Source organism: Aethalodelphis obliquidens, unplaced genomic scaffold (genome assembly GCF_003676395.1).
Source record: "Aethalodelphis obliquidens isolate GAN/ISIS:26980383/991018 unplaced genomic scaffold, ASM367639v1 scaffold91, whole genome shotgun sequence".
Lineage (NCBI taxonomy): Eukaryota > Metazoa > Chordata > Mammalia > Artiodactyla > Delphinidae > Aethalodelphis > Aethalodelphis obliquidens.
In genome coordinates this window covers 2,622,181-2,648,276 of record NW_020838035.1, presented here as the reverse complement: position 1 = coordinate 2,648,276, position 26,096 = coordinate 2,622,181, and positions in this window count along the sequence as shown.

Genomic DNA, 26,096 nt, shown 5'->3' with positions numbered 1-26,096 from the left:
CCACAGTAGCAGAATAAAAAGCAGCCCATCCTGTTTCAGGGACCACGTGTGGGATCCTGTGTAGGATTCTACCCTGGAACTTCTATAAGCAAACCTCTAGTAAAGATTTTTTCCTTATTTTATACGAAGTTGTGTGTTTACAAATGTTGTGTGCAACGTTATCGAGTATTATACTTGCCCTTGCCTTTTCGTAAGTCTTCTAAAGATACGTAGAAACGATCATGCTTCTTTGACCCTGTGCACTTGACACTGAAACGGGTACATCCTGGGGTTTATATAACAACCCGTCCCTGGTGAAGCAATAACCCCCTGGAAGTATTTGCATAGCTTTCATTTGAAAGAGGAGAATGCTGATTCTGAACAGACTGAAGGAGGATGATTCTCTCTCAGTCACATGTTTTATATGTAATTCCCAATGGTGGTTAAACCATTTGAAACTTGCCATAAAGCGTGTTATTACTTGGATTCCTGTTACTGTTTCCTAGTAAAGGCCTTGTTTGGAAGGAAAAGCCAAGGAGCAGAGTTGGCTAAAAGTTGCAAGAATTACACGCAGAAGAGAATTAAAATATAGGACAGGGAATTCCCTGGCGGTCCAGTGGTTAGGACTCTGCGCTTTCACTGCTGTGGGCCCCCGGGTTCAGTCCCTGGTCAGGGACCTAAGACCCCGCAAGCTGCGCGGCACAGTCAAAAATAAATTTAAATTTTTAAAAATTATATTAAAAAAGACATGAGAGGCTTGGTGGTGAATCTAACTGCTCAGCACAATTTGGAATCAAATACAGATAAATCTGTGTCCAGTGACATAGGCTTCTTCTTAGAACACTGATTAGGTCCCAACACCATTGCGAGGATGGATTCCTCTGCTGTATTTTACTCAGTGTTTCTCCTCAGAGCCCTTAATTTAGAGCTTTGGAACAAACTAAGATGCATATAAAAATAAGTCAGTATAGAGATACTTAAAATGCATGGGCAGGGCTTCCCTGGTGGCGCAGTGGTTAAGAATCTGCCTGCCAATGCAGGGGACACGGGTTTGAGCCCTGGTCCGGGAAGATCCCACATGCCGCGGAGTAACTAAGCCCGTGCGCCACAGCTACTGAGCCTGCACGCCACAACTACTGAGCCCGTGCGCCACAACTGCTGAGCCCGCATGCCACAACTGCTGAGCCCACACGCTAGAGCCCATGCTCTGCAACAAGAGAAGCCACCGCGATGAGAAGTCTGCACACTACAACAAGAGTAGCCCCCTCGCCTCGACTAGAGAAAGCCCGTGCGCAGCAATGAAGACCCAATGCAACCAAAAATAAATAATAAATTAATTTTTAAAAATCATAAAAAATGCATGGACAGTATGGCTCCATGATGAATTCTAGACTATATGTAATTATTCCTGACACCTAGAGGCTTGCTAAAGTCACTTTCATAAGTAGAGGCTGTCCTCACTCACGTGTGTCCATAAAACCAACTTCATTTCAGTCATACGCTTTGGAGGGATGGGCCATGAACATGCTTTCTTCCCGGTCATTCAGCCGTCCTCCCGTATTTGAAGATTTGTGTTCATGTTTGTAGCATATGCACATTGAATCCATCCTCTGATAACTGCAAACACCTCCCCATAAGTTCACTAGCCACCTGTGTGCTTTCTCCTGCTCTTTGGAAGGAAGGAAACATGCCTCTTCTGAGGTGTTTACAATCTCCAGGCTCTTTCTCCATCTCGCTGTTCCTTGTTTGTTTGTTTTATAAATTTATTTATTTACTTTTGGCTGCATTGGGTCTTCGTTGCTACGCACGGGCTTTCTCTAGTTGCGGCGAGGGGGGGCTGCTCTTCATTGCCATGTGCGGTCTTCTCACTGCGGTGGCTTCTCTTGTTGCAGAGCATGGGCTCTAGGCACATGGGCTTCAGTAGTTGTGGCTCACGGGCTCTAGAGCGCAGGCTCACTAGTTGTGGCACACGGGCTTCGTTGCTCCGTGGCATGTGGGATCTTCCCGGAAGAGGGCTCGAACCCGTGTCCCCTGCATTGGCAGGTGGATTCTTAACCACTGCGCCACCAGGGCCGTCCCTTGGCTGTTCCTTGTTGATCTTGAACAACTGTGCGCACACTGGTGGGTGCTGCTGTGTGTGTAACAACAGTGAAAAAAGCGAAATTGTATCTCTATCTAAGGAAAATCAGTCATCTCATCTTGGGCGTGACCTGGTGTCATGGAGTGAACACGTGTGCCCCACCCAGATTCCTAGGTTGAAGCTCCAACTCCCAGGGTGTTCATCTTGGAAGAAATGAGGTCATATGGCTGGAGGCCTGATCCTGTAGGGTTCATGTCCTTATAATAAGAAACATAAGGAATCTCTTTCATTCTCTCCCTCCCTCTCTGTCCTCCCCTGCAGTGTGAGGACAGAGCTAGAAGCCACCCACCTGTAACCCAGGAAGAGAGCCTTCCCCAGACACCAGCCGGGGCTGACCGTGGTATCGGGGAAGGCATTTCCTCTATTTCAGGTCCTCTCCAGTTTCTGCGTTTGCCTCAGGTTCAAAGGGGTTGAACATCAAAGTGCACCCGGGCACCCTCCCAGCTATTTTCAGCGCTCCCAGCTCATTCACTGTGACTTGCATGCTGGCGTTTGGATTTCCTGTTCATGGTCCTTCTTCTTTCTCTAGTATTCTCTGCATTTACCCTTACCTAGTGAGGGAAGTAGTTAAGGGTTGGATGGTAATGAGGCACTGTTCATTTTACTGTTACACCATGGAATCATAATTGCATGGACAATAAATTTGCGGAAAACCAGTCATGTTGCCTTAGCATTGTCTCACTCTGCTTCCTTCCCTTCTTCCCCCCTCTCTCCTTTGTCTCTCTCCTGTGTCTCTCTGTCTCTCTCTCTGCCTCCTCTCTCTTCTGTATCTCTCTGCTCTTCCCTCCACCCCCAAGCCCCAGCACTCACTCCCTCCCCAAAACACAGAAGTGAGTGCTAAACACATGGCGACAAAGCTCAAATTCCACGTTTGATAGTGTTTTACCTACTAGCAGGCATAATTTATTTCGTTAAAACTAGCTTTTATCTAATATTAGTTGTAGGAGGATTAGAGGAAAAGATTCAGAGTCAGGGTCTATCTGAGGAACAAAAAATACTGGTAGAGAACTTGCTTCCACGTCAATGCACATTGGGGGTGTCAGGGAACCATAATCCCAAATTATGATGGGAGACAGCTCCCTCACCTACAGCGTGGACGAAAAAGAGGTGGGTTTCTCCAGTGTGGCAGCCTGGGTCACTTTCTCCTGTGTATTCCAGTAAGTATAACGTATTCATTTGATTAGAGTGTCTCTACAGGGTGTCCTCATACATAGGAGAACGTAGCCCAGATTATTGATGATGCTTAAAATTTATTTCCTAACTGTACTTGTAAAGGCATCTTCCTTACAAACTCTTAAGATCGCTCTGCCCAATGAAAAACAGGAAACACCTTGTTAGGAATCCGATTTGAATTGCAGTTAATCAACTATATTAATTAATTAATTTGGGTAGTATTGGTGTTTACATGAGATGAAATTTAAGCATTTGAAGAGAAAACATGTTCTTTCATTTGCTCAGATCTTATTTTGTTTCCTTAAATGAGGTTTAATCTTTTCTTCCCAGTGCACTGCAAATATTTTATATCATTATTTTTATATCGTTTAAATTAAAGTTTTAATTTTTTTAAAATTAAATGCACTGCAAATATTTTATATCATTATTTTTATATCGTTATTGGATTTTGCATAAAATCTGTCTGTATTTCTTTCTAGGTTTTTACTGCCAGTATAGGAAAAAAGTTAAGATTTTAAAAATTTACTTCCTATTCTGCAGTTATACCAAATTGCCCTATTAGGTTTTTAATGCATCCTCTCAGGTACACATTCATGTTATGAACTAAAGAGTTCCCATTTTGTTTGTTCTTTTCCAGTAGTTATAACACATTTTCATTTACTCGTCTCATTGCATTTTCAAGAATCTTAAAAAAAAAAAAAATCTTTGGGTAAAATGGAAACAGAAGGCAGGCCTGTCTGCTCTTTTAGTCTGATTCTGGTATTGATTTTAGAATGTGAGTTTTTCTTTTTTTAAACTTCTTCCTGTTACCTTTCTGGATTGAGCTACCTAAGTATTTTCAAATGCATTTTCCACGTCTCTTGATACAATCACATGGCTTTCTTCTTCCACTGGTTGAATTAAAAGATTATACTGATAGATTTTCAAACACAGAGAGGCCTTATCATTCATCACAGTAACCCCGCGTAGGCAAAGGGTATCATTTTGGGGCTTGTTTTAGTTTTTAATTTTTTATTTTACTTTGTGAGTATATCTGATTTACAGTGTTTCAGGTGTACAGCAAAGTGATTCAGTTATACACATATTCATTCTTTTTAAGATTCATTTCTCATATAAGTTATCACAGAATATAGAGCAGAGTTCCCTGTGCTATACAGTGGGTCCTTGTTGGTTATCCATTTTATACATAGTAGTGTGTATATGTCAATCCCGACTCCTAATTTATCCCCCCCCCCCACCTTTGGTAGCCATAAGTTGTTTTTTGATATCTGCAAGTCTGTTTCTGTTTTGTAAATAAGTTCGTGTCTTTTTTTTTTTTTAGATTCCACATATAAATGATACCATACGGTATTTGTCTTTCTGTGTCTGACTTTACTTAGTATGATCATCTCTAGGTCCATCCATGTTGCTGCAAATGGCATTATGTCATTCTTTTTTATGGGTGAGGAATATTCCATTGTATACACTTACCACATCTTCTTTATCCATTCACCTGTCGATGGACGTTTAGGTTACTTCCATGTCTTGGCTATTGTAAATAGTGCTGCAGTGAACATTGGGGTGCATGTATCCTTTCAGATTATGGTTTTCTCCAGAAAGGGTATCATTTTTGGATGTGGTAATGGATTTTAAAGGCATCAATATTCTCCAGGTGTGCCTGGACAACATTTTCTGTTCCCAAGTGTCTTCACACTTTTCCAGGCTTAGCACAAGGAAGAATCCACCCACATGTCCATCTTCTTCTTGGCTTCTTAGGTATCAGGGGCCATTAGCACATGAATTCAGAGCTGAGAAGAAACTGTCTTTGTGAGCTCACCTGTTTCTGGGATACCCTGGATGCCAGGGGTCCCCAAATTTTGCCCTAAAGCATGCAAGTCCAGTGGGACTAAAGCACCATTCAAGATGCCATGTCCAAGCTACGCCTAACCCTGTGGGTCTAAGCAACCATTGGACAGGTGTCTTATGAGAGACAGGTGGATTAGGGAGGGAATCCCTTACCTTTAAGAGTATTAACGTCTGGTGGCCTGGCATCTATCGCCCATTAAGTCCAGATTTAAGAGAGCAAACTGATACTCTTCCATTGTGTTGGAGAAACAGTGCTACTTCTAACAGATAAATGTAACAAATACATAGATATCTTTTGGTTCCTCACACATATCCTTCTGAAAGCCTTCACTAAGTTGACACGGAAACTGTGCCAAAAATGCACTGAAGTATAGTGTCACATGATCATTTGGAAAACATGTTTATAATAAAGGTAAGAAAGCTACAAATTCAACATAGCAATATAATTTATTTTTCTGTATTATACTTGCTTCATAAAAAATGCTTATAATGCATTTATAAGTAACTACTAGAATAAGTCTTTACTTTCTAGGAATATAATTTAATTTAGAGAAGGAACATTTGCCAATGTGCGAGTCTTTTGTCCTCTACATGTAAAAACCTATGCTTCTTTATTTTTCTGCCCCTAAAAAACCAGAAGCCATACGGCATTTAAACTTTAACAAAAGGACCGTTTTTGAGCTCACATACTGTAGGCAGCAACAATAATCTAGGATTTAGTTTGTCTCCCAGTTAAATTCCACCTAGCGTTATTAGTGGCCTAAATTGAATTTTATTGTCCTGCGTAATTGCTTAAGGTGGTTAATCAGCAATAAAGTTGTAAGCATTTCTGTTTTTGGTTTGAAGGGTTTTTTTGCACATCATTCGCTAATGAGGACATTTTAGAGAACTGTACCTAGCAGTTTCTTCTAAGAACATTAAGTAGAAACTCAGTCACAGCACTGTTTCCTACAATGTTTATGCCACTTTTAGATGATACAAAGCTGCAATCTCAAAATGTTTCCACTGTGAGGAAATCTGTTTCTTTGTATTACATGTTGTTGCCATGAACCTATATAAACCAATGTTGATTGTGTTTTTAAAAATGAGCCCCTATTTTAATTTCTAGACTGCTGAGTCATGCTAAGTTGTTAAATCAGGAAAGACAAGAGTTGGAGTAAACACAGTTACATGCTCTGTCTTTACCCATTAGGGCAGAACAAAAATAAAAGGAATGAAGAAAACAATGAAAGGAATGGAAAACAGTTTGCATAGGAAGAGCAAAAGGAAAGTAGCACCAGAGCAGAGGAAACAAAAGAGAAAATCAGAAGCTGGTTGGTGAGAGAGAGAGAGAGAGAAACAGAGATGCAGAGACAAGAGAGGGACAGAGGGAAACTCCAAAAGCCGGAAATCCAGAAAGTCTGTTTTAGGCATTGCAGGTGATAATAAACAATACCGTTAATGAGTTAGTTATTTCGAAGCTGGAATTTTATTTTTCCAAGAATAAATTGTGAATGAGGGTGTCAAATTATTGTAAACATTAAAAAGTACGTAAACGGTAGACGTAAGCAGATGTGCACTACAGAGCATCAAAGTATTCATATAAAGCAGTACGGCATACCGTTCCGTTTAAATGACATGAGCCCTTGACCATGGATTGAAAATATTTGAAAAAAATTCCAGAAAGTTCCAAAGAGTGAAACTTGAATTTGCCCGATACTGGCAACTCCCTATCATTCACATTGTTTTTAAAACTATCTACATAGTATAATATTTACATTGTATTGGGTAGTATACATAATCTAGAGAGGATTTAAAGTATAGTGGAGGATGTGCCTAGGTTACACGCAAATGTCACACCATTTAGATGAGGGATCTGAACATCCTTAGATTTTGGTACCCTCAGGGGTCATGGAACAATCTCCTCAGTTCCTGAGGGACCACTGTACAGGCAGACCTCATTTGACTGTGCTTTGCAGAATCCGTGTTTTTTTAACAAATTTAAAGGTTTGTGGCAACCCTGCCTCAAGGAGGTCTGTCACCATTTTTCCAACAGCCTTTGCTCCCGTGGTGTCTCTGTGTCACATTTTGGTAAATCTTGCATATTTCATGCTTTTTCATTACTATGATACTTGTGATGGTATCTGTGATCCGGGATCCTTTTATGTTCCTACTACAGCTCGCTGAAGGCTCAGGATGGTTAACATTTTTTTAACAATAAAGTGGTTTTTCAATTAAAGTCTGTACATTGTTTTTTAAGACACAACGCTATTGCACACTTAACAGGCTACAGTAGACTGTAAACATCACTTATATGCACTGGAAAACCAGAAGATTTTGTATGCACTGGAAAACCGGCTTTATTGCAATATTCACTTTATTGTGGTCTGGTACTGAACCAAACCTTAGTGTATTAGTAAATATAAATTACCCTCATCTTTTTAAAGGTCTGCATACTATGTACACATTTTATGTAGTACAATTTATTTAAACTGATCATGCAGAAATTTAACGTATCTCAAGCCTATTGGTACTTCAAATAATACTGCATTGTTTATCTTTACGTGACCATTTGGGGCACATTTCAGCCTGTTTTATTAGGGGTACTCTAACGGTTGGAATCAAAGGGACAGATATGTCATGTTTATCTTTGCAAATATTGAAGGAACATCCCCAAAAGGGCTTGAATCATTTTACACGTATCCAAAATGTATGAAGCGTTTGTTATTCTTTTAAATTTTCCCAAGCTTTTTACCAGCCCATTATAAAACTTTTGAATCTTTGTCAGTAGTTGAAAAAACGCCTGCCTGTTGTTGATATTTGCGTGTCTCTTATGTGTGGGGATGATTATAATTAAAAGCCATATAAAATGTGGAGTGTGTGGGGCTTCCCTGGTGGCGCAGTGGTTGAGAGTCCGCCTGCCGATGCAGGGCACACGGGATCGTGCCCCGGTCCGGGAAGATCCCACATGCCGCGGAGCGGCTGGGCCCGTGAGCCATGGCCGCTGAGCCTGCGTGTCCGGAGCCTGTGCTCCGCAACGGGAGAGGCCACAGCAGTGAGAGGCCCGCGTACTGCAAAAAAAAAAAACTGAAAAAAAAAATGTGGCGTGTGAATCTATGTATTTCATCATATTTCCTTACCTCATTCTGTGCTAAGACCTCAGAGCTTGTGCAGTGCACATCCGGCCATCGGGTTTTCTGCATTGTTGAACTCAAGTTAATAATCCTCACATGAGGAAAATGAGTGTCTTGAGGACACTGCATCCTGCGAAGCCTGACGCTGGGCTCTGGGGTGGAGAAATCTTCCCTTGACTGTTTGCAGAGGATCGCATAGCACTCAAGCCTGTGGTGATGGAGGTAAAAAGTCCTATTCTAAGGCGATTCCCTTGGTATCAAGCGAATGCTCTTCCCTTTTGGAAAATGCTAGAATGGCCTCTTTACCTCTAGATTTGAGCACAGTACAGCGTGCCTCATTTGGTCATGGCGCACAGTCCTTTTTATATGCTGCCACATGTTTTTTGATGTATAAGATTTTATTGAGGATTCTTGCGTATATGTTCATCAGGGACATTGGCTGTAGTTTTCTTGTATCTTCTGGTTCTGGTATCAGGGCAATGCTGTCCTCATGGAGTAAATCGGGAAGAGTTTCTTTTCTCATTTTTGGAAGGCTTCATGAAGTTATTCTAAAATATTTGGTAGACTTCACCAGAGAAGTCATCTGGGCTGGACCTTTCTTTGTGGGAAGGTGTGTGTGTGTGTGTGTGTGTAGTGACTAACTCAACCTCTTAAAGGTCTGTTTAGGTTTTCTGCTGTTTTGAGTCAGTCTCAGTAATTTCTGTCTTTCTAGGGCTTTCCATTCTATCTAGGTTCTCCAATATGTCGGCGTACAATTATGCATCATACTCCCTTAGTCATATTTATTTCTGTAAGGCCAGTTATAATGTCCCTCTTGCAGTCCTGATTTCAGTAATTCGAGTCAACTTTTTTTTTGGGGGGGGGGGGTTGGTCAACTTAACTAAAGATTTGTTAATTTTTTTTTATCTTTCCGAAGAACCAATCTTTGATTTCATTGCTTTTCTGTACTGCTTTTTCTATTCTCTATTTCACCTGTTCACACATTAATATTTATAATTTCCTTCCTTGTGCTTGCATTGGGTTTAATTTGCTGTTAATTTAGATGCTCATGATGAATGGGTACATTTGCTTTTTTGAGACTTATTTTTCAATACAGACTAGTCTTGCTGCATCCTGTACGTTTGTGGTACATCGTGTGCTTAGTTTCATTGATCCCAGAATCTTTTCTCATTTCCTTTCTGACGTCTTTGACCCTTCCATCATTAGTGAATGTCGAATGTTTCATTTCCACGTTTGTAAATTTCCCCAATTCCCTTCCATTCCGGATTACTGGTTTCCTTCCCTTGTGGTCACAGAAAGACTTTGCAAGATTTCAGTCCCTTTAAATTGCTTGGGTCTTGTAGGACCTAATACAGGTTCTAACTAAGGAGGAGTTCCCTGTGCACTTGAGAACCACATGTATCCTGGTAACTAATGTGGGGAAAGAGCTTTTTTCTCAGGGCAAGCATCAAATTTTTAAAAATCCTGAGAATGGAACTTTTTCAGGGAGCTTCCAGATGGGTCAAACAGAGTAGATTCTCTTTGCGTGGGGTTTCTTGAGGAGCTATGGTCCTTGCACATCTGTTGAACTCCATGGACCAAGAAACTGGGTTAGAGGAAAGAGAATGGATCAAGTTAAGATACCCCAGGCTTCCTGCTCTTCTGAAAATCCATCCATTTTCCTTGAATAAACCCTCCACTGATGGTTGCGAACTTTTGGTTTATTCCCAGAGTTCTTAATATTCTAATTTTGACAGCTGAGGCAGGCGTATCCTCAATGCTTTTATGGAAGAACAGACTCTTAAAAGTTCTCGCTCCAAAATTTCAAAAGCAACTCCAGTTTTCATTTTATTAATATCCGCCCTTACCTTGATTGACATTCTTCTAACACTGGAGTCCAATTCGTTGCATTCTTCTTTTAACTTGCTCAGATAAATACTTGTAGCATCAATTTCTGGCATTAAATAAACAAATATACATTTCCCTCTAAGTCTAAATTTAGTTGCTTCTCACAGACTTTGACAAGTTACTTTAATTATCACTGAATTCAAAGTATTTCAATAATCCATATCTTTTTTGCCCCCATGGATGAGTTAATTGTGTTTTCTTCAATTACCAACATTTGGGGATTTTCTAGAGCCTTTTTGCTCTTTAATTTCTGCTCCAAAATCTCAGAAGCAATTCCAGTTTTCATTCTATGAATATCTGCCCTTACTTTGATTTACATTTCTCTAATATGCAAGTTCCACTGGTTGCATTCTTTTTCTAACTTGCTCACATAGATACTTGTGGCTTCAATTTTTAGCATTAATTAAATGCATATATATCTCAGGCTGCATATTTCCCTCTAAGTCTGAATTTGGGTACGTTTCACAAGCTTTGACAAGTCACATTTTAATATCATTGTATGCAAAGTATTTTTTAATTGCCCGTATCTACCTTTTTTGCCCCATAGGTTAGTTAGTTGTGTTTTCTTTAATTTACAAACATTTGGGAATAAGTGTGTTTTTGCTCTTTAATTTCTGCTAATGCCATGGCGATGAGAATACGCTCGCATTTTAGGAAATGTGTTAACACTTGTTTTGTGGCCTAGCATATGGTCACTCTCCCTTGTGGATTTGAAGAGAATTTGCTATAGATAGTTCTGGGTGAATCGCCTTCTGTTTGTCAATTAGGTGCCAATGTGCTTCGAAATGATGTTCATCATTCCTTATTATCTGACTTGTTCTGTCAGGCACTGTGACACATACGTTAAAATAGTCTACCTTTGGGAATGTGTTGATTTCTCCTTTATGGTATGTGAGGTGTCGGTCTCAATACTTTGAAACTTTCTTACTAGTCACCAACAGATTTATAATTTTAAATCTTCTGGTTAAAGAGTGAAATACTCTTTTATAGCTTTAATAATTCTGCCTTTTTTTTTTGTCTGAAACAAGTATTGCTACACACACATTATTTTGGTCAGTGCTTACTTGGTACACATCTTCCCTTAGTTATAATTTTAATCTTTACCTATTTTTGTTCTCAGATTTTGTCTCATAGAAGCAACATATATTTGAATTTTATTTCCATTCAGTGTGAGAGTTATTTTTAATTGTACTATTTAGACTGCTGGTGTTTATTTTAGGATATATTTACATTTTGTGGGTAAATTGAGTATGTTTATTATTATGCATTTCAGCCATTTTTGTTGTTTTTACAATTGTTTACTTTTTCATTCTATTTTAAGCAGTTGCTCTGGAAGATAAAATATGTACCACTGCTTTCTTCAAGTCTAATAAAAATGAACATATTTACTGCAGCACTTTACACAATATGCGGTCAACTTATGAGGACACTATTATGATTATCACTTACATTCTCATCATCTTTCACTTTTTTAAAAATAAATTATCTATTTTTGGCTGCGTTGGGTGTTTGTTGCTGTGTGCGGGCTTTCTCTAATTTCAGTGAGCCAGGGCTACTCTTGGGCGCAGTGCACGGGCTTCTCATTGCAGTGGTTTCTCTTGTTGCGGAGCACGGGCTCTAGGCACACAGGTTTCAGTAGTTGCAGCACATGGGCTCAGTAGTTGTGGTCGCGGGCTCTAGAGCGCAGGCTCAGTAGTTTACTGGAACACGCCCATTTGTTTCTGTCTTGTCTGTGGTTTCCTTAGCTCAGTGGCAGAGTATATGGACTGTAAAGCCCAAAATATATACTATCTAGCCCTTTGCAAAAAATAGTGGCAGACCGTTCACAAAGAAATAAACCTGTCCACAGCCCTATTTATACTATATGCTAAAACACATTTCAGATGTATTAAATATTTACATGCGCATTTGAGGAAATGGGGAGATTTCCAGGTGGGCATGATCTAACCACGTGTGCTCGCTAAAAGAAGAGGGTTTTCTCTGGCTGGTGGCAGAGTCACACAAGGAAATTCATAGCATGAGATGGACCCAATGTACCACCTGTAGCTTTGAAGGGGCTGCACTAAGGGATGTGATTGGCTTCCAGTAGCTGAGAGCCTCCCTGGGCTGACAAACAGCCCAGGAAAGAAATCAGTTGTACAACCACACGCAACTGAATTCTGAAAAGCCCCAAATGAACCGGAAGGGGATTTATCCCAATGCCCCCAGATAGGAGCCCAGCTCCGCCGACACCTGGAGTCTGAGGCTGTGGGTAGAGAACCCAAACATCCTGCACTGGACTTCTGACCTACCGATTTATAGGCCAGTGAATGTTTGTTTTTTTTTTAAGATTTATTATTGATTGATTGATTGATTTTGGGCTGCATTGGTTCTTAGTTGCCACGTGCGGGATCTTTCGTTGTGGTGCTGGGACTTCTCTCTCGTTGTGGTGTGCGGGATTTCTCTTCTCTAGTGGTGGCGTGTGGGCTCTGTAGTTTGCATCACGCTGTCTCTCGCTGAGGCATGCGAGCTCAGTAGTTACGACACGTGGGCTTAGTTGCCCCATGGCATGTGGGATCTTAGCTCCCCGACTAGGGATCGAACCCGCGTCCCCTACATTGGAAAGTGGATTCTTTACCACTGGACCACCAGGGAAGCCCCTGTGTATTGGTTTAAGACATTGTGGCAAATAGGATGGGAGGAATTTGGAGAAGGAGAAAGTAGTCAGGGACGCTGGGGTTATGGATGTGGGAGCACAGGCTACACCTGGGTTAATTTACTTCCTCATCCTGACACACATTTTCTAGTTTACAAACATCTTCCATTTGCATGGAAAATGGGTGTCACAGGACCTGCGGGTCAACCGTCTTCTGTATTTCCTATTTCACAGGGCTCACAAGGTATTTTTCCAAATACCAGAAATCACCTTTTATAGTCCTGGAGGGTAACATAAGTTAAAGATCGTCATAGGGAGTGATAGTTAAGATTTAAGAAACAACGAAGCAAATAGCAAGAGATGAAGCCTTATCCCTCTATGGTTCGTGGGCTGCATTTTCCCTCTCCTCTCTCTACCCCATCTCCCTCTCATTTCTTTGTCTTCCTTCTCTTATTCTCTTGTCATCTTTGCTCGTTTTATTTCTTTCTCTCTAAATGGAGAATATGCCCTGATCATTGAATCTGAGAAATGTGGCCAGTTGTAGGTATTGATAAACATTCTTATCTTACGGAAGATGGGGTGAGTGTAGGGGAGAGGACTGCAAGAAAGTGGAAGGATGGGTGGAAGGTAGGATGGATGGATGAAAGCAAGGAAGACACATTCTTGGTAATTCAGTAAAAGAAAATAAAAATGAGAGATGATAGAAAAATGGCTGATAGTTGGATAATAGATAGGATAGACGATATATATCTAGAGTGAGGATAGATATTAGATAGTTGTATATAGAACAGGAACAAAACAGCAATACAATCCCAAAAGATAGGAAGACAAATGAATCAGGGATAATAGGAGCGGCGTAATACTGGATTTGAATAACAGACACGGCATCGTCCCCAAGTGAAGATGGTCAGAGTTTAATCTGAGTCCTCTCCCTCCCCTGGCAGTGTTTCTATCAGTACAAGGGCACCAGGGGCTGGGACGGTCCAGAAGCGAGGAATATCTTCTCTTCTAAAGTTTTTATGTCTCAAAGGTGTTTTCCTCTTGAGAAGCCCTGGCTCCCTTACCACCAACCACAAGGGGTCCAGAAGCTCGTCCATGCGTTCTTCGTAAAGGAGTTGAGAATGACCCTTGGCCAGTGTGCCGGCACCCGTGCGCTCCTAAACTCTGTGGCACCAGATACTTCAGTGTCTGCCCACCGCCCGGCACACCGTCCATCCAGAATGCGGACGATGGTCAGCGTTGGCCAGTGACCATTTCTTCACATACACACAGAACTGTCTTGGTTTCTTCCACTGCACAGGCTCTCGTGGACAGTGGAGCTATCTCGTGGTTTGGTCTCATTGTGTCTCTTCTGTTTTAGACACCCACGTTTCCTATGAAATTTGTGGGCTGCAGCATAATTCCTGTCTTTGGGGATTGTCTCACTTGTCTCAAGTTCTTCTTAAATATTTTCAAGTGCCTTCTCTTCTTTTTACACTATGTCAACCCTCCTTAAATATCCAGTTCCTTTTCTACACCAACATTGGACGCTTGTTCAACTACTGTCGTGAGAAATGCGTCCTCTGTGGGGTCTTAAAGAGCCTTTGTTCTTTGTACCAATAAGTCTAGGATGTGATTAAATGACAGTTAATCTAAGGGTAATAGGTCTGCAGTGGTTTCAAGAACAGATCGCAATCAGCACCGTTAAATACCCTTTCTCCAAGGGTATACGAACACACACACACACACACACACACACACACACACACAAGAACTGTATTAGAGACCATGATTCTGTACAACATGGGAAATGCTTCCTTACAGATTCCTCACAGGATGTGATATCCCTTGGGATAAAAGAGTTTAAACACCCATCTCCAAAGAAAACAGGCTTGCCCATCTATGGAGTCCTGGCTCTCAGAGTTCAAAAATTAAAACACTGCTGTATGAAGCATGAGGAGAAAAATTCACACACCCACATTGACAATTGTTCTTCAATTCTAAAAAAATACTTAGTAGCACTTAGGATTAGGATTTAAATGAAGACCTGGCAAGAAGCATACGATGCCATCTTTTTCTATTGTATAGAATATGAACATCTTATAAGGGTCTCACCTGGGATAAAAGTCTTCCTTAGCTTCTATGCTAAAGGATAATTACTGCCATCTCAAGAAAAGGAACTGTAAACTTTGAGTGTCTTGTGTAACATGATCTATAGCAGCAGTATGTGTCTGTGCTTTCAGCCGTTCTCCAGCAAATACCTCATATTCATCAAACCCTATAGGTAGAATTTTTTTAAAGCTATTCCTACACAAATACCCCTCGTCCAGAAAGCTACCCCCATAATCCTTGTTCCCTATCAACATTGCTCACTTGTTTGCTTCAAACAAGGATGATGTCTAAGCATCAAAGGGCTTACAATCTGCAGGTTTAAGATTGCTTTTAGATTTCAAAACAAATCAGAAATAGATAAGAAATCAACAATGATACAGTAAAGGCAGTTCTTTTGAGTCAAGAAATGGTGCTGTTGAGCCATACTTAGAAGATCTGAAATACCTTTTTCCTCTTGATGTAGGGATGAGTTTGCATTAAAGACGTAATTCCCATAGCCTTCCCCCTGGATTTCCCTCTCTACAGCAAAGACTAAAGTTGTTTTTCTGAGCGACAAAAGAAAGCCCACTACTGTTATCCCATGGGGTTGGTCTCATCAAAGCCACAGGCACGTAGACCCCGTAGGAAGGATACGCCAGTACCAAAGATAGTCAATAGGAAAACAGAAGCAATGCATCCCTAACAGCAGTGATATCCCCATCAGTCACAGGGGCTGATGTGTTTCAATAATTCTACAGTAATTGGGAAGAAATAGATTGACCTCATCCCTTGATCTGTCTGCAGCTGTCATCGGTTGTGTGAGCCTTCCCGTTGTTTGCTCAGGGGTCTGTGGAACGGGTGAGATCCCCACACATTACAATTTCTTTTTAATAAACAAGTCCAGGGTTTATATTCAGTACAGTGGGTTTGAGCATACACAGTGCATTTGTTGACTCGTAACGTAGAAGTTGCAGGTAAGTAGGAAGATTCCTCATGTATAGTGGAAAGATTTCTCAGGCATAATAAAAAGCAGATCTCCTGTGCTTGTGAATCCCGAGAGAATCTGATACTCCAAGTGGGAGGCCATGTGACCAACACCTATATAAAGCAGGCATGACTGCTTCTCCATCCCTACTCTTGGGTGTGTAAGACACACAGCAATATGATTTCATTATGTACACTGAGTTGTACCCATCAAGCGGCATCCTATGAAATGATGAAAATCTAGAAATCTTTTTTGCAAATACAGCAACAGAAGGACATATTAGACATATGTCTAATATAAAGACTTGCATACTGTGTGTCTCGCTACTTAGCGTTAGTGATTTAGAGCTGAAAGTAGCAAAGGAGAAGCAGCTGCTACCTTTCATCACTACGTGAGGAGCTCTGCTTTCTCATACAGTCACTTTTACACTCGTCGGAGGCTAGGGAACAAGTCTTAAAAGCAGGCCCGTGTAGGAGACAATGATTAACTTACAGTCTTCAAAACATTAGGCACGGGATCACGCATAGTAGCTAATTAAAATATATTCTATGTTTTATATATAAATGGACAGAAACCTAAGCAGAGTGTGTTGTACACACAACCTGAGATTTGACACGGGGACAGATTGGCTTCTGTTTCATTTTTTCGGACCCCACCTGTTCTAAGCAACTGAGAATCTGCCGTCTGCTGAGTATAGGCTATGCCCATGACAAAGCCTTAAAGCATGTTGTCCGTATAGCACTGCTGTTGAAAGGAAAGCATTGTTGCAGTCTGATTTGGGGCAAAGAATGATGATTTCGTAGATGGTAATAGCCATGCCCGCTCCCATCCATTCCAAACCTTTCTGATGCAAGAGCCCAAGCCTGGGATTAAGGAATATCCCTTGATCTTTGTCGTATGATTTCCTTTTCTTATGATCTTGGGTAACTTTATGACCTTTTTGCTTTGGTTAATTTCTTTCATTTTTTTTTTAAGAAGATGTTGGGGGTAGGAGTTTTAGTAATTTATTTATTTATTTTTGCTGTGTCGGGTTTTCGTTTCTGTGCGAGGGCTTTCTCTAGTTGCGGCGAGCAGGGGCCACTCTTCATCGCGGTGCGCGGGCCTCTCACTATCGCGGCCTCTTGTTGCGGAGCACAGGCTCCGGACGCGCAGGCTCAGTAGCTGTGGCTCACGGGCCTAGTTGCTCCGCGGCATGTGGGATCCTCCCAGACCAGGGCTCGAACCCGTGTCCCCTGCATTAGCAGGCAGCTTCTCAACCACTGTGCCACCAGGGAAGCCCCTAATTTCTTTTTTAAAAAAATTTTTATTGAAATATAGTTGATTTACAATGTCGTGTTACTTGCAGATATACAGCAACGTGATTCAGATATATCTATATATACATATATAGATATATCTAGATAGATAGATAGATATACATACCCACACACAGTGAAGATTCTTTTCCATTATAGGTTATTACAAGATATTGAGTATAGTTCCCTGTGCTACACAGTAGGTCCTTGTTGGTTATCTATCTTATATATAGTAGTGTGTGTCTGTTCATCCCAAGCTCCTAATTTATTCCTCCCCTGCCTTCCCCTTCGGTAACCGTAAGTTTATTTTCTCCGTCTGTGAGTCTGTTTCTGTTTTGTAATTAAGTTTGTTTGTATCATTTTTTAAGTTTCCACATATAAATGATATCACATGACATTCGTCTCTCACATGTACCTGCTTACTTTGAAGAGCGTTGGCTTTTGAGTCATGTGTATCAGCAATTCGAAATTTATACACCAGTTGAAGGAAGGAAATCTACATGGACTCAACCGTGTTTGTTCAAAAAGGGATATTCGACCCATGTTAGGGAAAAGTGAAACATAAAGAGCTGGTTATTCGAGGTTTAACCACTGGACTGCACTCCAGCTTTGACAAGGCACCAAGTTGGAAAGATTTCACTACCCCTAGTTCAGGTTTAATTCAGTTTAAAGCACTATTAGACGGTTGTCGTATTAACAATGTCCTAACTGCACACCTGTCCTTAAAAGTAGATTCTTTTGCCTAGGGAAAAGCTGGAATACGACTGAGCCTTGTTGGTTGCTTGCTGGTGGGTGTTAGTTGCAAGATGCTCACGCGATGTTCTCCTTACATCCGTAGCCTCCCATTGGCCGCAAAGCTCTGCCCACCTGTCGACACTGGGAGAAGGTTGGTGTCCGTCCGCCATGATGCCTCAACGTGTACCTTTGGCCAGTTGCTCCCACCAAGGTAAGCCCATCCGTGAATGGCATCAGGTATGTGACTCCAGTTTTCTTTGCATTCAGTACTGGTCTTTTCATAAAATGCAGACTACTCTTTCAAGGACGTGAAGGTAAGATACAGCTACAATTGGATTTCCTGTCTATGCATCCACCCTCCCTGTCTTGCGAAATTTCCCAAAATCTTTGTTCCTCTCTGTAGATGTTCGTAGCCCTGAGGTGTTGATATGTCTGTTTTGCACATGTATTATTTTCCTTCAGGTGTAAAGCAGGGTTTCTGAGCTACAACACCATTGGCATTTGAGGCTGGATAATCTTTTTTTTTTCCTGCTTTTTCTTTTATTTGTATTTATTTATTTACTTACTTTGCAGCATTTATTCTCAGGGCCGTAAGTTTTTGTTTCTTCGGTTTCTTCTGGGATATCTTTTTCTTCTCTGCAACCTCCTCTCCTGGTTGAGGGACAATCTCTTCTTTTTCAGTAAGGATCATCTCAGTGTGTCAGGGAGAGCTCACGTACGGGTTGATCCGACCATGAGCTCTGTAATTCCTGAGCCGTATCGCGGGGGATTTGTCCACCTGGATGTGCTCGTTGACCAGAGAATCTACATCTAAGACCTTAAGTTCAGCGTTACACTTTGTATTTGTGAGCACGTGCAGTGAAGATTCAGCACTCTTTTTGGGCCACCGACCCTGCATCCAGCCCCACTGGACACACCAGCCAACTCCAGCATTGTGCCGACGGAACGGCACCCATCACTTCTGTAAGGTGACATCCTTCAGATACTTGGTGGCTTTTGGATATGCCTACCGTTAATGGCCCGGGCAGTTTCATGTGTGTTCTTAAAGTGAACACGCAGTTTTGAACCCCTTGCTTCGCGTGATCTTGTAGGGTTTTCTGGGCCAAGTGAATAGCAACCCATTTTTAGAGGTCACTTCAGGCTGCTTACCGGAAGAGCGAGGCTGGATGACTCTTTGCTGTGGTGGGGAATGGGTACACTCCAGGACGTTGAGCAGCTTCCCTGGTCTCTTCCCCTGATACCAGTAGCGTCCTCAGTTGTGACAGACATGGCCCAACGTTCCTGGCGTGGGGGAGCAGAACTGCCCCTGTTACAACCCCTGTTGTAGACAGTTAATGGTACAACCCGTCACCTCTTCAACAGACCACAAGTGTCCTGGTGTTAAGAACTGTGTCTTATTTAGATATGAATATACCCAGGGCTAGAGCATAACCTGGCTGACCATTAGGTCCTCGGTCTTTATACATTAAATTGCCTGAATCCACAGAGTAAAAATTCCTTGAAAGAGAAAAGTTTTATCTGTCATCGTTCTCTTATTTCAAAAGGCGATGGTTTCTAGAGACAAGATCATAGATTTCATAGATTCGACCACGGGCATGAAATTGGGAGTCCACGTCAATCTTACCATAATATATAAAGACATACAGCCTCAACCTCTCAGAGGGAGACGTGGCATGCAAGTTTTCTTCCCTAACTCAAGATTTGGGAGTGGAAGAGACCAATTATCACCAAAGAGATTTATTTTCACGTTGAAAGTAGTCCATTTCCCCCCCTTTTCCTTGTATAAACAGCCCATGGTGTTTGTCTCTTCTGATAAGTGGGGGTCTATAAGCACTTGACCGCTTCTCCTTAGCCCTTTCCTACATAAATCAGCACGAGCAGGAAATCGTCCTCATAAACTCACGTTCCAGGCTGCTCTTAAAAACATCTTTGCGTGGCGTTATCTGAAAAGGGAAATCATCTCAAGCTTTTCACGGGTTCGGTTTGCCTTAGGACAGGTGTCAGTGTCTGCTTCACATCGTGCCTGTAGGATCACACAGTCAGGCAGGGTCCTGTTGACGTGCAGATGGGGAAACGGAGAAGCTGATGATGGGCAGATTGGGATAACGGCCCCCAAAGCTTCAGGAACAGTCAAGGCCTATAGCCGGCAGCAGACACAGGGCTGGCTGCGTCTGAAGGCTGCACATGGCTGCAGTGTTATGAGCAAGTGAAAACGCTGTACAGAGGGACCCAAGCAAATGAGGTTTCGTTGTCCTTGGCAAACGCTTGGGTTCGATTCTGAGTACCATGAACGGTGATGGACCCAGTTGAAGTAAGGGAGGGGCTCCATCAGATGTATGCTTTAGGAGTGGCGGGGGGGTGAGTTATGCTCCAGTGGAAGCAGAGAGAACAGCAGGAAGGCTGATCACGGGGCGACGTGAAACATAGGGCGGGGGCGGGGTGTGGGTTTCATTTTGGAAGTAGGGTCAAAGGTACTGGCTGATGGATGAGATGCACAGGGTCTGGGGAAAGAGGAATCCATTATGACCCTTTCACTGTGGCTTAGACAACACTGTGGGATCATTTGCAGAAATGGTAAAAATGGACTGGGAGGCAGGCAGTTTTGTAAGATGAGAACCAAAAGTTCTGTTTGGAACATGTCCAGTTGGACATGTCTGTTGATACAGAAATTGAGACAGTGCCAACATCTGGAGCTTTTCATAGATGTTGTGGTTACGAGTGTCTGTCTGTGTGTGTCTGGGTGTGTCTGTGTGTGTGGTATTTTTTTTTTTTTTGATGTGGGCCATTTTTTAAAGTCTTCATTGAACTTGTTACAATATTGTTTCTGTTTTCTGTTGTGGTTTTTTGGCCCCGCGGCATGTGGAATCTTAGCTCCCTGACCAGGGATCCAACCTGCACCCCCTGCATTGGAAGGCAAAGTCCCAACCCCTGGACCGCCAGGGAAGTCCCTATAAACTTGTTGAGAAGAGCACGTGGCTCGTGAATAAGTCCCTTCGGTGTCTTGTGTCATAAAGGGAATTTGAAGCACAATCAAAATATCCATTGAGAGAGAAATGAATACGTAGGCATCTGGTATACCTAACGCAGAGGAATTGCATGTGTTCCTTAAAAGGAAAGGCATACATCATTCTGTGGTGATGTGTAATCATGGCACAACATATATGAGGTGCAAAAATAGCATGAATGATAAGCATGGAGTCATTTCTGGATTATGGTTTTCCAGAACCAACCGAGATTTATTTTAAGGAGTTGCTCACTTGATCGTCTGGACCGCAAATGTGAAACCGGAAGGGCCGACCGGCAGGCTGGAAGCTCGGGCAGAATTTCTGTGTTACCGGCTTGAGGCAGAATTCCTTTTTCTCCAGGCTTTCTCAGGTTTTTTTTTTGTTGCTCGTAAGGCCTTCAGAGATCGGATGGTGCCCTTGCACACGATCAAGGGTCATCTCCCTTAAAGTCAACTGAATATAGATGTGAGGTACGTCTACAAAATACCTTTAGAGCAACATCTAGACGACTGTATGACCAAATGCCTGGGCACTGTAGCCTAGCCAAGTTCACACATAAAATCGACTGTCAAAATTCTGTGTACGTTAAAACAAAAGCGAACGTGTTGTCTGTAGATCTGTGTACGTATATAAAGGAAATGAATAGAATGGTATGTAGCCAACTTTTTAACTGATGAAGGGATTTGTCTCTGGGATTGAATTGGATTGAGAGGAGATAAACAATGTGTAACAAAACGAGTGTGAAGCTGAGGGTGTTTCACTGGAGATAGGTCACTGCTACAGGAAGAAAAATTGTAAATTGTATTGTGTCCTCACTGTAAGTAAAACATATAATTTTTATATAACCCCAAAGATATAAAACAAACAACAACAAAAAAACTAGATCATTTATCAAGAAATTAAGTTGCAGACAGAATTGGAAACCTGAAGAAGTTTTGCAAAGACATTCACACCTAAGGTGGGAAGGTAGGCTAGGTCCCCCAATTTTTGTTAATCACCCTCAAACTAAGGAGACCAGGTCAAACTTTATGTTTTGAATAACTTCATCAGCTTTCTTGCTCACTAGTCTTAAAATACATTTTAAGTTAAATAATAATGTCAGTTACTGTATTTGCCACCCTGTTTTTGAGAGAAATTCACAATGAATAACAAGGGACTCAAAATGGTTGTTTCCATAGACTCTAATTCCGGCCCTAGGACTTTATCCTTAGAAATGTGTCCAAGAGGCAAGTTATTACAGGAGAGGGTTCACAGCATTTTGAATTTTTGAGCTGCTAAAAATAATCTAAATGCCCAATTTTAAATAAATCAAAAGAATGTTGCATGACGTGATGTTTTTCTCTTTGCATTTTCTTTCTCTTTTTTAATTGAAGCATGATATAATTTTTTAAGTGAAAAAATCTGGTACAAAGCATTTTATGTCCCAATTATGTAAATATGTACAAATACCTAGCCCCAGGGAGATTGAAGAAAATTGAAGGGATAGAAAGTGAGATTGATTATGAAAGACAAATGAATTTAAAAGAAGACTGAAAAAATACCTACATTCTCATATAAACTAGACATGAAAATCCTCTCTCTTGTTTCCATGTTTCTTTCCTCTAGTGCTGATGGGTTAGATTTGCCTCTGTCCACGAGCGTGATAAATTCCAGGAGGCTGGATGGGGCATAGCAGGGGAGAGTCCACAGGTTGGGTTATCTGTTCTTCAAGGTTGTGTGTTGTCAGCCACTATGACTTTTATTCTAAAAGTGACAAATCCTGGACTCCGCCAAGAGTTCTGGTCTCCTCTCTGCTTCTTCGGAAGCTGCGAAGCAAGAGTGAGGCCGTCTAATTATTGGAAGATCGTTGCTTTTTACATTCTTGAAAACCGATGGGCACACAGTTTCTAGGGCTGGAGAGTCTAGAGATGGAGACTGCACAATCATAGGCTAGCCGGGATGGATGTTCTTGGTAATTTTTATTTTCTTAACTGAGGTCTAGTTGATTTACGGTGCTGTGTTAACTTCTGCTGTACAGCAAAGGGATATAGTTATACATACGTATACCATCTTTTTTAATATTCTTTTCCATGATGGTTTATCACAGGATATTGAATGTAGTTCCCTGTGCTGTACAGTAGGACCTTGTTGTTGATCCATTCTGTGTATACTAGTTTGCACCTGCTAACCCCAAACTCCCAGCCCTTCCCTCCCCCACCCCGTCTGGCCCACCACAAGTCCGTTCTCTATGTCTGTGAGTCTGTTTCAGTTTTCTAAATAAGTTCATTTGTGTCGTATTTTAGATTCCACGTATAAGTGATATCATATGATGTTTGTGCTTCTCTGCCTGACTTACTTAGTGTGATCATCTCTAGGTCCATCCATGTAGCTGCAAAAATGATTTCATCCTTTTTCAGGGCTGAGTAGTATTCCATTGCATACATGCACCAGCTCTTCCTTATGCAAGGGATGTGCTTTCTTGCTAGTTTTTCTTCTCCCAAAGAGGCTGCTTTCAGCCTCTGTGTGGTCCAGAGCTTCTGTGCCCTGGGAAGGGCGTGCTTTCTCTCTCTCGCTCTGGCCACGTGCTCGTTTTCCCCTTTGACCTCCGAGCTGGAAAGCATACTTGGATTTAGTGTCCCTGCACCTTTTGGAGGAGAGGATGTGGAGAAGCACATCCTGCCAAGCATCTGTCCATCCACCTGCATCTGCTCTTGCTCCAGTATAGATAATGAGTGATCTGTGCGTGTGAGGTAAAAGGGGGGCTTAAGAAGTATCAGAGAGAGTCTTAACAAGAGGCTGCAGGGCAACTGGAGGTGGGATAAATGTAGGGTTTCAAATAATTGCGAAATTAGAGGGTTCGAAGGAACGAACTCGTTTATTCTGAGGAGATAGGTGCTTGGATCTTAACTCCACTTCACACATGAAAGTAAATACTAGATGACTTAAACATCTATATCTATCCATTATCTTTCTGTCTATCCATCATCTATATGTTATCTGTTGACCTCTGTTATCCATCATCTATCTGTATCTACTTATCATCTGTCTATTATCTATGTGTATCTGTATCTCTACCCATCATGTATCATCTATCTATAAAAGTAAATACTAGATTACATAAATGTCTGTACCTAGTTATCCATCATCTATCTATTTCTATCCATTTTTGATATTATCTTTCATCTTATATCTATTATGTATCTTTATATCTATTATCTATCATCTGTTTAGCATCTGTCTATATCTGTCATCTATCTTTGTCCATCTCTCTGTCATCTATCTATTTAATATATTAAAAAATCACAATAAATTTTAAGTTTTTGAAAAACATTCGATTTTGCAGAGTATCAACTAGCAAAATCCATTTGAATATCAGGTTGGAATACATAAAAATTAAACCTTTATCATGGGGAAAAAAGGGCATTATGAACAGAGTGAAATGATAGAATAAAGATTTGGAGATGTGTTTTCCAAAAGCATAATTAAAAGCTGCTAAGTAAGGGTAATTAACTAATTAAATTATGATCTACTTATATCCTTTGGGACATTGTGAATCCTTTTAGGAGACTAAGGGAGGTCTCTCGGGACTGGAAAAATGTATAAAAGTTACTGTGATAACATAGAGGACTATTATATATTCACACGGTGGTTGTATAGCACGGTGGGGACAGACTCAACCTTCTCGCTGCAATGTTCAGGTCTCCCTCGGGCTATGTATCAACGCTGTGGTCCTGGGCAACTTCCTTCATCCGTGTTTGCCTCTGTATCCTCATAAAAATAGCCCGACTTCAAAATAACCCTATTTCAACTAAGAGGGCAGGAGCAAAAAACGAGACGTGTTGGCCTCTGTGTCTGGACCAGGGTAATCATTCCATCGGGGGGAAGGTCCCCACTCAGGCAGATACGCAGAGAAAAGTCCAGGAGAGAAAGTCATGAAATGATGTCTGGTGATTCCCTCCTAGGACTGGATGGATCTCTCCACCCATCTGTCTGTCTCCATACACACTCACTGTGGATAAAGCATCTTTGAAAGGTTTTATGAGAAACTAAGATAAGAATCTGGGTCACAGGAGCAAGCTCACCTAGGAAGAGTCCTGGGAAAGGGTTCATCTCCTTTAAAGCATTTAGATGGTGCCACCCAAGGTAAAAATGCTGTCACAGAGAAAGCGTGGTATGTGAACACATAATTAATACTATGAGTGTTGAACTTTTAATTCTTCAAGCAGTTTTAATGCTTGCTGTGCTGTTTGAAGTATTCTTTATTATCAGATGTGTGCTTGTCCTAGAATTGCTAAGAAATTAGGAAAAGATGACTGGGAACTTTCTTCGGGGCAATTTAATTATAAAAGAGATGAATCCTCAAAGATTGTGTCACTGTGAGAGGCTCTTATACAACAGGGGAAAGAAAACCCATCATACCTTTAAAGGAGACTGATTTGAAGTCTTGGCTCTTATTCAGATGTTCACAGTCTGTCTTGTACAAGAACAGTTGTTTTGACATAAATAGATGGGGCTTTGAAGAAGTAAATTTTGTTATAAGCCACCAAAAGGGAAACATAATCCCATTTAAAAAGAAAACATGTCCCAATCTTCAGGGGACCTCAGTTTATTTTTACTTACCCTTTAAAGATCATATATTGTTTTGAAAGAACGCTTTGAAAAAACAGAAACGAGAAGTGACTTGAAATATTCATTTTTACGAAATGTATTGTGGTTGGTTTATAAGACTTCATAGCACTTGGCAGTGATACGTCAGAGTAATGACATTTAAAAATACTTGAACAGAAAGAGATTGCACTATTAAGCAACTTGGTAAAGAGCTTTTAGTACTATTATTGATATGACAAAGGAAACCCAATGCAGTGGTTTAATTGGACTCTGTACAGTCAAACAAAATAATCCACAAGAGTAAAATCGCAGTATTGGAAATCATTTTGTAATTCATTTTGCAAATTATTTGTTTTGTAAAATAAAGCCAAACATTTGTGTAATCAAATCCTACAAAATGGGTTAATATCAGATTGATTCTGGGAACTCCCTGGCACAGGACTCTGCTCACACTGCCAAGGGTCCAGGTTCAATCCCTGGTCGGGGAATTAAGGTCCCACAAGCCACGCAGCTGGGTGAAAAAAAAAAAAAAAATCAGACTATTCTAATCTGAATATTATTATTATTATTATTATTATTGTGTGGTACGCGGGCCTCTCACCGTTGCGGCCCCTCCCGCCGTGGAGCACAGGCTCCGGACGCGCAGG